General features: G+C 44.9%; 2 protein-coding genes across 1 annotated transcript in view; one reads left to right on the forward strand and one right to left on the reverse strand.

Annotated features, from left to right (window-relative positions):
• Window positions 1-11529, reverse strand: part of LOC146577283 (protein NLRC3-like) — a 682649-nt gene that overhangs the window by 178637 nt on the left and 492483 nt on the right. The gene's annotated exons all lie outside the window — the stretch shown is intronic.
• LOC146577284 (protein NLRC3-like) overlaps window positions 1-11529 on the forward strand; it is a 208074-nt gene that overhangs the window by 136549 nt on the left and 59996 nt on the right.

Here is an 11529-nt window from a genome sequence, read left to right on the forward strand (position 1 = left end):
TTAGCATAATATAAACAAGCTAACTTTTTTTCCACTCGATAAAAGTTAACGTGAGTGTTCTCGGTGGTCAGGAACAAATGTAATCGCATGGCAGGATGCTGTAAAAGGACCAAACTTCAGCCAGGAGAACAACTGAGATAATCTATCCACAATACGAGGTTAGTCATTCATATACTGCTGCATGGGCTGGGCTGTAGTTACATCCTAAGGTTTTAAAAACTGAGCTTAAATAAATGATTAGCGGTAATAAAAGCCGAGGGAGGTCAATAGTGATCGCTGACTGTTTTAGGAGCGTTTTGAGATCAAATAGAAGAAAATACATAACATTAAACATGTTAACAACACAAAGCTATATTAAACGCAGACTACTTTAGGCCCGGAAGTAGGATTCGTCTTGTCATCACTGAACAACCGGATAGAGAGACGAGACGACGAGGCTGCAGTTACAGCGGTGCAAGTAAACAAACAATAAATATAAGAAGAGTAAGAAAATAAATCTACACTTTAGGACTCGGGGTAAAGGATCAATAACAATTTAATTTATAATTTACAGTTTGATGATTTAAAGTCTCACACAACCCGTCAAAAGGGGCGGGGCCGGCTGCTTCCAAGTAGAGCACATTTCATTTATAATGATGTAAATCCAAGCCCATCATGGATTCACGATCTGAATCCTGGGTTGTGTGAAATCCCAGAAATCAACCTTAGACAAAGTGAATCTGTGAACTAAGGTGTAGGTCTGTTAGGTTAATTGTGCTGATCCTCGGGTTGGGGGATTTGTGTTTGTACTGGAGCGCAAAATTCAAACCAATGGAAGATGGACAACAAAAGTTCAAAGCCATCAGGTGCTCAGTTTATGTATTTATTTTTGGCCTACATCAGTAAGAAATGCCAAATTATATACACAAAGTTACAGGAATCACCACTCCTGTTATTCAGTCTTTTCTCTGCAAATGAACATTTTCAGCCAATATAGGTAATACATCAACATGGCTGCCGTGGCTAAGTTAGGAATATTTATAATGTCATTTCCAAAACTTGCATGTGATCTGCAATTTGTAGCAGATCTACTAACTGTCACAGAGCAGCTGGAGCAGTCTCAAATGCAGGTCAGTCCACTGCTGCCCCCTGTGGCCAAGTGCCATAGCTACTGCTGGATGAACTCCTGACACATGTGCACCTGTTTCTATGAACACATTGAGTCTGAGTGGCTGCACTTACACTGGTGCATTCAAACATATTGAAAGATGCCAGCAATGTGGATTGTCAAGACTCAAACCAATCCACATTGCTGGCGTTGCATCTTTCAATGCCAGCAATGGCAGGTATCAGTGCTCAAACCTTTTGTGTTTGTTTCCAACAAGTTGCCCACCTCGGGAAACAAAAATGTGTTCTTTTACTTGTCAGATGAACATATGAGACACTTTGACTCTTCAGTGCAGTGTGGAGCCTAACAAAGATCTGTTTTGTGTCCCAGCTGATCAGCAGGAGGAGGAGAGTCTGACGGAGCAGCAGAGGAACATTTTCAGCTACTTGGACTCAGCTCAGCCACTACAGAGGAAACAATGAGCTCAACACAGAAGGTGACAGACAGAGCAGGACCATATGACCAAAGATATTTATCACCATATACATTTGAACATTTGCCATAACGATGTAGCTGACGATAGAATTGACACCAGACAAAATACTTTACAGCTGCACAACTTTATTAAAAACCCATCAATGTATTTTCACTGAAACAAGCAGCTGTTGTTTATGTGCATTAAAGTTATATAAAAATGTAACAGTGCAAATGCAAATTCCTCGCTGACAGTTTAACCAAAAGGCGTTTCCAGTGGAAACTGGCCGACACATCCTGAGCATAACCATGTATAATATCCACTAAACTTCAGAAGAGGTTATACAGTCGTGGCCAAAAGGTTTGAGAATTGCATAAATATTGGAACCTGGAGAAGTTGCTGCTTAAGTTTTTATAATAGCATTTTGCCTGCACTCCAGAATGTTATGAGGAGTGATCAGATGAACTGCATCGTCCTTCTTTGCCATGAAAACGAACTTAATCCCCAAAAAGCCTTACCGCTGCATTTCATTGCTGTCATCAAAGGACCTGCTGAGACCATTTCAGTGATCGTCTTCTTAACTCAGGTGAGAATGTTGGCGAGCACGAGGCTGGAGATCATCATGGCTGTATCCCGATTCAGGTTCTGCAGCTTTAAAGTCCTCAAGGGCCGCGTACTCAAAGACCGCTAAGGCCGAAGTGCGAGGCTCGTAGGCTCGTGAAATGGGACGTCTAGCCTCCGTCGCGCTGCCCAGGTTGCCTAGCAACCATGATACTAACAGCTGGAAACGTTTCATACAGCTTTGTTTGACAGAAATGAAGGAGAACATATTTAGTTCATTTGTTTCTACATGAGCTCTGTGTGATTTGATGAGTATCTGAGGCTGAGACCACAGGACTGTGAAACATGATTGTTGGGCTTCATTTCTGTGCTGAACAGTCGTTTAAGATTAGCTGTAAATAACAATTAGCTGATGTTCATGAGACTAAAGTCAGTGTAAATATGATATGGCCAATATTATAGTTATCATATTAATCACTTCACTCACAGACAAGTATCTGTGACAGTGTGTATACAGATGTATCATATCTATGTATCATGTCTCAGTTATGTGTGCCTTTACTGTATTTAACACACACATAAGGCGCACTGGATCATAGGGCGCATACAAGTACCGTATGCGTATTTAAAAATAAAGCAGGAGCAAACCTGAGTTCGGTACCTTACTCACATTTTTATTACCAGTAATCGTCATCATCAACAACACACAAGCATACAAGTGTGCGTATTTAAAAATAAAGCAGGAGCAAAACAAAGTTTGGTACTCACATTTTTATCATCAATCAAACCCATCGAAGTCCTCATCCTCTGTGTCTGAATTGAACAGCTGCGCTAAATCTCCATCACACATGCCAGGTTCACTTTCTTCACTGTCAGTCACTTTCCGTGCCGTGCGGCTCCTCGGAAACGATGCCGGCTTTTGCGAAAGCTCGAACAACAGAGCCAGCAGCCATGTTAGCCCAAGCATCTACAATCCATTGGCAAATTGTGGCGTAACTCGCCCGGCGCTGCCTTCCACTCTTGGTGAAACTGTGGTCTCCATCGGTCATCCATCGCTCCCAGGCCGCTCGCAGCCTTACTTTGAACGGGCGGTTCACACCGATGTCCAGCGGTTGGAGTTCCTTTGTCAGGCCTCCCGGAATGACAGCAAGCTCACAGTTCATTTGTTTCACTAGTTTTTTCACATCGGCTGTGAGATGGGCACGCATAGAGTCACAGATCAACAGCGATGGTGATGCGTGGAAAAAAACCACCTGGTCTCCTTACATACACCTCCCTCAGCCACTCTTTCATCATTTCCTCATCCATCCAGCCCTTTTCATTTGCCTTAATGATGATTCCTGCTGGAAACTTCTCTTTAGGCAAAGTCTTTCGCTTAAAAATCACCATAGGCGGCAGTTTCTGTCCATTAGCATGGCAGCCAAGCACAACAGTAAAAGAAGACTTTTCATACCCCGTTGTGCGTATCGCTACCGTGCTGGTCCCCTTCTTCTCCACAGTGTGACTCACCGGGATGTCAAAAGTGAGCGGGACCTCGTCCATGTTTGTGATGTGGCTGGGCTGGATGTTTTTGTCGCCGATGTGTTTGCTGCAGTAGGAGCAGAAGATGGCCAGCTTTTCCTTATAATCCGCTGGAAGTTGCTGCGCTACCGTAGTCCTGGTCCGGATGGAAAAATGGCACCGTTTCATCAAACGAAAGCACCAAGACGGGCCTCCTTGGAAATGTTCAATGTTCATCTCTTCAGCTAGTGAAACTGCTTTTAGCCGAATGGTGACCGTCGAAACGCTTCTCCCGCTCGTTCTTTGCTCGATGATCCACCGCTCGAGTCTTTCCTCCAACTCGGGCCTCCTCGCCTTATGTCCGCGGAAACTCAGCTGCGTTTTCTTGACCTGCCGGAGCTTGTTTTCTAGCTTCCTCCATTTGCAAACCATCGATTTGTTAATCTTAAATTCTCTCGCCGCTGCTCGATTTCCATGTTCCTCCGCGTAGCTGATGGCCTTCAGTTTAAACTGTGCTTCGCAAGCGTGTCTCTTTGGCATTTTCAGGGTTGTTAAAACAACGATGTTCTGCATAATGCACATACCTGTTCTTTTATACAGGTATAAAAGAACAGGTATAGGGCGCACTGCGCTATAGTAGGGCGCACTGCGCTATAGGGCGCGCCGTACTTTTTGAAGAAAATCTAAGACTTTTGGCCTTATGGTCGTGAAAATACGGTATGTGTAAAAAGCAAACGTAGGAGCTGTGATAACTGTCTTCTTTTTTTTTTTTTTTTTTTTTGTCCCGTTTGGATCTATAGCCATCAGAATTGTTGTCTTGAGGCCAAGAAAGATGCCAAGCGGATTTATTTTACCAAGTGGATCATCATTGAATTAAGATGGCGCCGGTGAGGTCGGCTGCCGTCACGACTGCTCCGACCACTTTTTCTTTGTCTTTGTTTTTTTAAGTTAGTTTTCAGTGTTTCTAAATCGGCAAAATCATCACCATTGGGTACATTAGGTATGACAGTGACACTCTTGTTTCTATTGGTTTACAATGTACTCACAATTCGAAGTTTTTAACTCCGGATCCGAGCTGGCCGAGTGAGATCTCGAGGGAGAACAAAGGGAAGCGGCGGCGGCCTAGAGGGAAGCGAGCCGGCGTCAGGAACAGGCTGAGAGCTCGTGCACACCGCACACCTCTGCCTAGCATCCTGCTCGCCAACGTCCAGTCACTGGAGAACAAGCTTGACGACCTCAGGGCCAGGATAAAGTTCCAGAGAGACATTCGGGACTGCAATCTCCTCTGCTTCACCGAGACATGGCTGAACCCAGAGGTGCCGGACCACGCCATCCAGCCGGCCGAGTTCTTCTCGGTTCACCGCATGGACAGGACACGGGACTCGGGGAAGTCAAGGGGAGGCGGCGTGTGTTTAATGGTGAACAACAACTGGTGCAACAGTGCGAACGTTGTTCCTCTCACACGCTCCTGCACACCAAATCTGGAACTACTGTCCATCATGTGTCGTCCTTTTTATCTACCTCGGGAATTTACATCGGTCATCGTAAGTGCCGTTTATATTCCACCACAAGCGGACACGGTCACCGCCTTATGCGAGCTGCATGAGGCACTCACACAGCACCAGACACAACACCGGGACGCTGCGCTTATTGTGACGGGGGACTTTAATAGCGCCAACCTCAAACGCGCAGCGCCGAACTTTTATCAACACATCACCTGCCCCACCAGGGGTGAAAGGACACTGGACCACTGCTACACTACGGTCAAGGACGGCTACAAGGCACAATCCCGCCCCCCGTTTGGCAAATCTGATCACGCCGCCATCTTCCTCATGCCAAAATACAAACAAAGGCTGAAACAGGAAGTTCCGGTTCAGAGGAAGGTCGCGCGCTGGACGGATCAATCGGTGGCCGCGTTACAGGACGCACTCGATGACGCAGACTGGGGCATGTTCAGAAACAACTCCGACGATGACGTCAACGTGTTTACGGAAGCGGTTGTGGGATTCATCGGGAAACTAGCGGATGATACCGTGGAGACAAAGACTATCACAACGTTTCCCAACCAGAAGCCGTGGGTGGATAAAACCATCCGCGACGCTCTGAGATCCCGCACCGCTGCCTACAACACGGGACTCATGACGGGGGACATGGACCCGTACAAAGCCGCGTCATATAACGTGCGGAGGGCGGTGAAAGAGGCGAAGCAGCGCTACGGGAGGAAACTAGAGTCACAACTCCAACAGAGTGACTCTAGGAGCCTGTGGCGGGGACTAAGGACAATAACGGACTATAAAGCACCAACAACCGGTATGACGAACGCGGCCGTGACTCTGGCAGACGAGCTGAACACTTTCTATGCTCGCTTCGAGGCTGCAGCTAAGGTCTCCAACAATGCTTGTGTTAGCGGCGCTAACGGCTGCAGACAGGAAGATACTGCCAGCACCGGAAACGTGCTCGTCATCTCCGAGCATGAAGTAAGGAGAGCCTTCAAGAGAGTGAACACCAGGAAAGCAGCAGGACCAGACGGCATCCCAGGTCGTATCCTCAGAGACTGCGCATACCAGCTAGCTCCTGTGTTCACTGAGATATTCAACATCTCTTTATCTCAGTCGGTGATCCCCACATGCTTCAAAGAGTCCATCATTGTTCCTGTCCCGAAGAAACCCCACCCTGCTTCTCTCAATGACTATCGCCCTGTAGCCCTCACCTCAGTAGTGATGAAGTGCTTTGAACGCCTGGTCAGAGACTTCATCATTTCTTCACTACCAGACACACTGGACCCACTACAGTTCGCTTACCGTCCAAATCGTTCCACAGACGATGCCATCTCTCATCTCCTCCACACATCACTCACTCACTTGGACACTAGAAGGGGGAATTATGTTAAAATGCTCTTCATAGACTACAGCTCTGCATTTAACACCATAATTCCCTCCACACTCACCACCAAGCTGGAGCATCTGGGACTCAGCTCATCTATGTGTCAGTGGATCTCCAACTTCCTAACTGGCAGACCACAGGCAGTAAGGATGGGCGGACATGTCTCAGCCTCCACCACTCTCAGCACTGGAGCCCCCCAGGGGTGTGTTCTGAGCCCCCTGCTGTACTCTTTGTACACATATGACTGTGTGGCCACTACCAGCTCCACCACCATCATCAAGTTTGCTGACGACACCGTCGTGGTGGGCCTGATCTCTGATAACAACGAAACGGCCTACCTGAAGGAGATTAGGAATCTGGAGAACTGGTGCCAGAGGAACAACCTCCTTCTAAACGTCAGTAAGACAAAGGAGCTGATAGTGGACTTCAGCACTAAGCAGGAGAGGAACTACCAGACCCCCGTCATCAACGAGTGCCCAGTGGAGAGAGTGGACAGCTTCAAATACCTCGGAGTTCACATCACGCAGGACCTGTCATGGTCCTGTCACATCAACACCGTGGTGAAAAAGGCCCGACAGCGTCTCTACCACCTCAGATGCTTGAGAGACTTCCAACTGCCCTCCAAGGTGCTCAGGAACTTTTACTCGTGCACCATAGAGAGCATCCTGGCGGGAAACATCTTAACCTGGTTCGGGAACAGCACCATGCAGGACAGACGAGCTCTACAGAGGGTTGTGCGGTCAGCTGAGCGCACCATCCGCTCCGAGCTCCCTGACCTGCACTCAATCTACAGCAGGCGGTGCTGGACCAAGGCCAGGAAGATCGTGAAGGACCTCAGCCATCCCAACAACAGACTGTTCTCTCTGCTGAGGTCAGGAAAGCGATTCCGCTCCCTGAAGACCAACACAGAGAGACTGAGGAGGAGCTTCTTCCCGCAGGCGATACGGTTTCTCAATCACACCACCACACAGTACTGACCCACACATACAGTTCTTACACACACTGGACATTCTGGACATTGGTTTTGCACAACACTGGTCACTATATTCTTCATTTCCGGTTAATACTTGTACAGCTGCTGTTATTGTGTATATATTTATTTATATTTAGATTTCTTCATACATTCTTATATAGTTCTATATTGTGTATTGTGTATTTTGTTGTACAGTTATTTTATTTTCAACTTTAATTTATATATTTTATCTTATTCTTCCCAGTTAAATTTACCCTTCATTCTAATTTGTGTTGTACAGTTATTTCATTTTTAACCTTAATTTATATTTTATTCCTTCCTAGTTAAATTTACCCTTTTTAATTTTTCATATTTATTTCCTATCTTATTCATAGCCTTTTCCTTTTTTGTTTTCTTTAGGTCACGAGCAGTTGTCCAAGCATTTCACTACATATCGTACTGTGTATGACTGTGTACGTGACAAATAAAATTTGAATTTGAATTTCATGGCCTTGCCATATTGGTCCATTTGATTGATCTTTATTATAATTATGAATTTATTTTATTTTCAGTTGCAAACGGGACAGACATAACTGTGGGATAGGACAGGGGGAAAGAATGAAAGAAAGAGGGGGAGAGAAAGAAAGAAAACCAAAGGGGAGAAGAGACGGTGAGAAGGGGGGGAAGAGAGAAAAAAAACAAACAAAAAACAAACAAAAAAAACTCCTGGGTCACCTGTATGGAGAAAAAAAAAACAGAGGAGACAGCAAACAACAAAGAGCAACATAATAATAGAAAAAAAAAAGCACCATCACAATAAACTAGCTAGCAGTAGATATCAGTAGATACTAAATAATAAACGATATTGTGCAACACTCAAGATAGACAGCGCACAGTGTGCTTTGAGGCAGCAGCCAAGAAAGCTGTAGTCCGCGTCTGTGAATACCTGTGTGGATCAGCATGCTTGCATTCCAAAGGTTTCTCCATGTAATGATCTGCTAGGGAGTGTGGGGAGCCACAGCCCTGTCCTTTATGGTATCAAGCAGGTATGGAGGAGATCAAAACTCCAGACATCCAGAGGCCCCCAGAACACAAGAGACCAAGGAAGACCCACAGAGGGGCAGCCGCGCCACTGTCCCAGTAAGAGCTGAGGAGAGTCCCAGATGAGGGCTCACTCAGCAGCCGCGGAGCAGAAGCCAGGGGGAGTTGCAGTGACGCGCCCGTGAGCTCCGCCGGCAGCCAGCTGTGCCTGAGTGACTGAGCCCCAGGCCGAGAGGCCGGGGGCACCCCACCTCTGAAATGGCCCGAGCGAGCCCCAATAAGCGGCCGCCAAGGAGTGAGCCGGTGTGTACCCGGACGCCCACCCCCAGATACAAAGAACCACCAACACACCGACACCCGAGGGAGTCTGCCACCGGCAGGGGAAGTGGGGTGATAACTGTGGTGTGATAACTGTGTCTGATAGAATGAAGAGTAGACTGATATATGAAATATTCCTTTATTGGGTGAGAAAATCAGACCATGTCATAACTGCTGTAAGTCACACAGAATAGATATCAGAGCCTTAAACAGGCTGACTTCTGCTAAATGGGTCAAACTGGGCAGAAAGTCTACAAACACATAACATCCTTATAGAATATGATGTAACACTATAGATCAACTTAGCTCAGAATATATAAAGCATATAAACAGTTACAGCAATATGATGCAACAAACACAGCAGCTACTGATCCAAAACACTCAAAGCTTCATAGAACTGAAACCAACATTTATTTTTAGCTCCATCCTGCTGCTGATACAGACTTTAGGTTTCTGAACATTAAACTTGTTGCTGTCTTTCATAGTGTGTAACTTGAAGGCCCTGAGTACTTTCTCCCACACTGGAAACACTGGGATGATCACATTATTTGAACATTACCTAATAAGACTGATTCAGGACAGACAGTTATGTTAAACTTTCCTAGCAGTCCTTCACAAACAGGGAACAGTCTGTCTATTCTCTCCATCTGTCAGCTGCTGCTGGCTCTTCCTCCTCCTCTTCCTCACACACTGCTGAGTTTGTCCTGGTGGATCATCAGGGGTGCAAAGCCTCACAGATGATGTGCAGCAGTGGCTCCCTCAGTCTGTCCTCACTCTGGACACTTGCAGTCGTCACACATGGAAATCAAATGTGTGATAAGCTGCAGGATTCAAACACAAGTGTAACTTATAAACACATGTTCATACTTTTATTCCACAATCAGAGAGAAAGAAACAGAGAGAGAGTGCAGGACAGACAGACAGGTGACAGTCTCAGGTGTACACACTGCTACACAACAGCACCAGAGAAGCAGGATTTAGTGTTTGTGTTATTACGAGTGTAAACAAGAAGAGTTCCAGATGGTGCAGTGGACACATGTGTGACTGCTGTGATTAAAGCATCTTTCTTTCAGCTTAACGAGTGAACCGTCAGCTCGTTCAAACACACGTTAAAGTGCGTTTGGCTCGACACCACCGAACAGAGGCAGCAATATAACACAGCTAACATTAACAGTGCAGTGAATCCTGCTTGTGCCGTGATGTTCAGGACTGCAAACCGAGCAGCATCACTGACTTTCAGCTTGTTGTGTTTGTGGATATATGACTGACTTTAATTATCCACAAAATCATCACATTCTCTGTTAGATGAAGGTCGACTATTGAACGGCGTATATTTTAAAAGCTTTAAAACCAAGTTAACGCTGAAAGTACAAACATCACTAATGTCACATAACTCTGCCGACAAGGCATAGCTATGGCTATGAAATGCTCTTTGTGTATCACTTCTTCATTATGAAAGATGTCATTAATGCACTAGTAATGTCTCATCTGGAGTATTGTTCAATCATTTGGTCAGCAGCTAATAAGACAGATCTTAACAGACTTCAGTTAGTCCAGAATAAGGCGTCCAGATTAGTGTGAAGATGTTCATACTATACTAATATTGATAAAATGCATAATAACCTTTCTTGGCTTCCTGTACAGGCTAAAATATTCTATGGCTTACTTGTAGTTCTAAAGAAAGCAATTCTGTTAAACACACCACATTTATTCTGCTCAGCTGCAGTATCCAGATGAAATACATCATCATATTACACAGTTTTCAACAAACTGCAACTTAGTAAATGCTCGAGTTAAAAGTAACGTTTTGTAAAACTGTTACATTTAGAGCAACTTTTAAGTGGAATAAGTTGCCTTAAAAAATTAGAGAATTATTCAAAACTTCAATGAACACTTAAAAGCCGATTTACAGAGCTTTTAGTTGTTGTAAATATTGTAAGACATGATTTGTTTTTGAAATTTGTGTAATGTGCCTCAATGTTATTGATATTATTATTATTATTATTGATTGCTTATATTTGAACAATTGTGAAACCTCACTGTGGATGTAAGAGTGAAATTATGTGGATATCTTGAATCCACTTTATTGTGTAATATTTTATGTGAGTATTTGACGGAAGACGAGCAACATCTGTTGTGGAAGCTAACGGGGTTCCTTTAGAATAAACAAACATAGGATTTATTATCACTGAATAATTCTGTATAAATCTATACAAATTATAGAAATATGTAATAGGAAACAACAAAATAATCTAAATTATAAAATAGTGTGTGTGTGTGTGTGTGTGTGTGTGTGTGTGTACAATCAGGAGGGATGGGCATGATTTTAGTGTTTGAACAGTCATGAATTATCTTTAACAGCAGGTTGGATGTAATGTGTTAGAACTACCAGCAGGTGGGGATAAGAGACCTTTAAGGTGTTTGGTGCCACGCTCCACCTTCAGGTTTAAAACTAGTGTTAATGGAGTTTGAAGGTTGAGTTTGTTCCACGACTGCATTTCACTCACTGCCTCTGTTTGTATCTCTGTCACTGCAGGACCAACATGGAGCCAGAAGTCAGCGCTCTCAGGAGGCCGACAAACCTCACAGAAGAAAGGGAGAGAAAAAACACACCTGTGACGAGTGTGGGAAGGGTTTTACTGTGAGGGCTTCACTAAAACGGCATCAGGTCATCCACACTGGTGAGAGACCGTTCAGCTGTGACTTGTGTGG

This window comes from Mchenga conophoros, linkage group LG3 (genome assembly GCF_057382185.1).
Source record: "Mchenga conophoros isolate Kocher_MC1m ecotype Shallow Benthic linkage group LG3, M_conophoros_male_GT1.1, whole genome shotgun sequence".
Taxonomy (NCBI): Eukaryota; Metazoa; Chordata; class Actinopteri; order Cichliformes; family Cichlidae; genus Mchenga; species Mchenga conophoros.